Genomic DNA, 4,189 nt, shown 5'->3' with positions numbered 1-4,189 from the left:
TATATATATATATATATATTTGTTATGCATATTGAGATATTGGAGAAACAAACAAACTTAAGCATACATTATTCAAATCTAAAAATGACATTATATTCAAATGTGCATTTTGATTTGAACGTTTTAATCTTAATCAAAACTGATGAGACCTGAGTATTACATGAACTAGTAATGCTTGTTGATGGTGTATATCGAGGGCAGTGTACAATTAAAAGTGTGAGATGGGAAGATTACTTGAATGCTTTATACAACAATTTTAGTATATACTTCCTTCAGTTTAATTTGTTTATCTTACTTCCTTTATTCATATTTACTTGTGCACTATACTATTTTTTGATGTCTAATAATATTTGTTCACTTTATAAAGCTAATGAATAATTTATTATTTTACATCTACTTTATCGTTGCTATTAACTATTACTCATTTTTCAATATTTAGATGACTTATATTTAATAAGGGAGATTTGGTAAAATTATCATATTATTGATTGCGTCTTATTTTTGTGTGTCAAGTCAATAGTGAATAACTATTGTTGGGACGACTCAAAAACATTGAGGGCCTAAAGTCAAATTAGAGAGAGGAGCCCTAAAAAAAATTTCATATATACTTTAATTTAAAATATATTTTTCTACCTTTTTATATGTGAATTCATCAATTATTGTTCTATAATCGATTTGTTTTAGTAATTATTTTTCAATTATAATATAGCTAATCATTCAATCTCTCTTGAGACATTGTTGATCTTAGATAAGATTTTATCGATTTTAGTTTCAAAAAACTTCTTTCGATTGAAGCAATAATTGAAGGGATTGTTAACATTATTCTATAAGCAATACATGCATTAGGAAAAGAGTCAAGTCTTTTTATTTGATTGAGTATTTCCGTTAGATCTTTAAAATTGTTATAATAATTTTGATCAAAATTCAAATGTATTTCATACCTTTTAAGTATGTAATAAAAAATTTCTATATATATTTGTATAGAATTTTTATTTTCATTTGCAGAAATTGATCATGAAGTTAACATTATACTTTAAAAAGGAAGAAATTAAAGTTCGATATCTCTCCAATCAATCAATAAAATCCAAAAGAAATAATGTTATATTTTATTATGAACTCTATGCATGTTAAGCAACAGGAGGAGATTGGCTAGGCGTTAAATCATTAAAAATTTATAAACAAAATATTATAATATACTAAAAAATAATTTTCTCATTTTGTAGTTACATATTTAACCGCGCATAAGAATATAAATTATTTCTCTTCAAAATTTATTATTTAAAATATTTCAAATCTATACATCTGATTTATTTGAACACATCAGTATATAAGGGTTAATTAATATAGAAAATAAAAGATTTTTTAAAAAAAACTTTTTTAAAAAATACTTATAAAACTAAGTAGTTTGAGCAACAATGTCGAACGTGCTCTAAGAGGTCATTTGGTACAAAGATTAATAATGCAGGGATTAATATTGCAGAAATTAGTAATGCAGGGATTGGTAATACATGTATTACGCCTCATTTGTTTCTATTAAGATTAAAAGGTCTGAATATGAATACATCTCTAAATATTAATATTTGCATTAAGATTTATGTGTCTTGATTTGAATACACATCTGAATATTAAGAAGGGTCTCTAAATCTGAACACTAAATAATTAATAGTGTTTGTTGAATGTGCATGTGAAATTGAACATTATATTAATAAAATATTATAAAAATTTTATTTCAACAAAATATATTACTTTTGATTAAAAAAAATTTAGAAGTTTTAATAATCATCCTACTATTTTTTCATTCAAAAACCTTGATAAACATAAATATACCAAAAATGTTATTTCAACCATTGTTCTTGACAGACGTCAATACAAGAAAATTATTAATATAAAAAAAATACTTGAAATTATTTATGAAAAGAGAAAAGACATAAAGACACCATCGAAGTTGTCTCATATTTGCATAAAGACACCTAAACTTTAAAAGTGTATTATCACCCCACTAAACAATTATATATCGTTGTAAATTGGGCCATTTTTACCTATTAACTCATCTGGGTTGTTTACACGCACGTTAGGCGCGTCATGGGCCATTTTTCATTTTTATTTACCAGTTTAAAACAGCCACATGTCATTTTCTTTCTTTAATATTAATTATTTGATCAGTTTTTGTATCTTTCCCAATTTAAACTCAAAAATAGCCGTTGGTAGCCCTAAAATTTTGATTTCCATGGCAAGAACAATATTGGTGCTCTCTTTTTGACGACTTCATCATCTTCCTCAAGAAAATAAGGTAGGAATTCGTCTTTTCTCTTTTAATTTCCAGTAGAAACGTTAATTTGAAGTTTTTTATGGTTGAATTTATTCTCAATTTTGTGATTAGTTTTTGATTGAAAATGTCAAATGCAATGTTGAATCGTATTTGTAATGATGAGAATGATCTGATGTTACGAGTGAAACTGCGATACAAACATGGTGACTTACTATCTATGCAACTTCATGGTCGGAGCATAACCCAGCTCGACGATTTTGATCTTGTCCACGCTATCGTGTATGTTTACTAATTCTTTTATGGAGATCTTTTGTTTATGTATTTTTCTTTAATTTGTGTTTTGCGTATTTTAGGAGGATGCGTGCAACTTCTTTAGATGGAGGGATCGAGGAGAAGTTGATATACGATCCAAGTACGTTATTCCGAGATTAGCAAAGAGAATTAAGGAGTTGGAAGAAGTATTGACATCTTATGAAAGTCGTGTTGAAAGTAACCAAGTCATGATGAAGGGGAAAAAGAAGGGCAAATGTTGTAACTTAAAGCTAATCGTCTTGATCATTATTGTGTGTTTTCTATGTTTAAGTCCAACCAAGAATGTGAAGGATGAAAGTTGTAGGTGTGTGCAACCAAAATTTCCATAGACATCTTTAGTTACTTTCAAATTTTTGAAATTGTAGGTGTGTGTACCTAGAAGCTAATTGTCTTGATCTTGCTAGTTGTAGGTGTGTGTAACTTGAAGAATAGAATTTGTTGAATGTTCAAGTTATTGTTGTTCTTTGTTGTCGAAATTGTTATGATTTGAACAATTAGTTACTGTATTTGGTTCTCTTATCTATATTATTGTGGCAACCATTTGAGAAACTTCACAAATATTTCAATTACAATTTAAAAGGCAATAACAAAATTGACTAAAAAGAAGACTTCATAATCCAGTTTGATTCCAACCATTCAAGTTTGTTTGGTTACACGCAAAATTGAGTTTGTTTCCAATAAAAAAAATAACACAAAAATATGCACAGTTAAATTTTATTTGTCAAAATGAACAAGACAACATCAAAATGCCCTACTTCCATGGCATAGAAGTCTTCCTACTTGAAGTTGTTTGGCCTTGGCTATTAGCAGCATTAGCAGCAGCTACAGACCTAGTTTGGATAACCTGTTCAGCCCACATTCTTTCCAGGTTGCTACTGGTAATAGTTGTCTTCCCCTTCCATTTGAATCCACGTACTGGTGTGTAGCCAATATCACCAGTGACAACATCAGTCCTCTTTGTAACTTTTGTACCAGTATTGATGACACTTCTACTTGGCAATCCAGACTGCTTAGTCAAATAAATACACACTCAAATATTAGACAATTCGGTTTGCAATGATAATTGTAAACTTGCATTGATAGTTATAAACTTACATTGAGAGTTGTAAATCCATCTTCACCTTGGTTTATGCAACACCTACCATTCTTGGCCTTTTAAAAGGTCTTGTTTGTCCTCCATTGGTGTCCTCATGTTCTACTGGTTTCTTCCCTCTTCCTAGGTCTCCTCTACTGCAGTTTGCTTCAGAACTAGTTTAACTATATTGAGTCAATCCTCTTCCTCTACTTAGTCCTTCATTCACATTTCTTTCTTGAGCCATTTCTCTCCCTGATCCTGCTCCTATACCTGTACATCTACCTCTCTCTCTACCATTTACAGTTTGTACTTTGAAATCAAACTATTAAAGCATATCTATATTATCTGACAATGATATAATAATTAGATGAGATATATAACCTCTGTGTTTGTAGCATTTCCATGTGATTGAGCTGGAACACCTCTGCCACTTGCTCTTCCTCTTGTTGCTCTTTCTGTGCCTTTTTCTCTATCACTTTCAGTAGCCTGTGTATTAATATATCAATACATATACATCTACATATAACATACAT

At 29.4% G+C, this 4,189-nt stretch overlaps 1 pseudogene; it reads right to left on the bottom strand.

Annotated features, from left to right (window-relative positions):
* Positions 1-3,372: 3,372 nt before the first annotated feature.
* Positions 3,373-4,189, bottom strand: LOC107028280 (annotated as a pseudogene).

The sequence above is a fragment of the Solanum pennellii genome, chromosome 8, assembly GCF_001406875.1.
Source record: "Solanum pennellii chromosome 8, SPENNV200".
Taxonomy (NCBI): domain Eukaryota; kingdom Viridiplantae; phylum Streptophyta; class Magnoliopsida; order Solanales; family Solanaceae; genus Solanum; species Solanum pennellii.
Note: the sequence above shows the minus strand (reverse complement) of the source record. Positions and strands in the feature narration are given on the sequence as shown.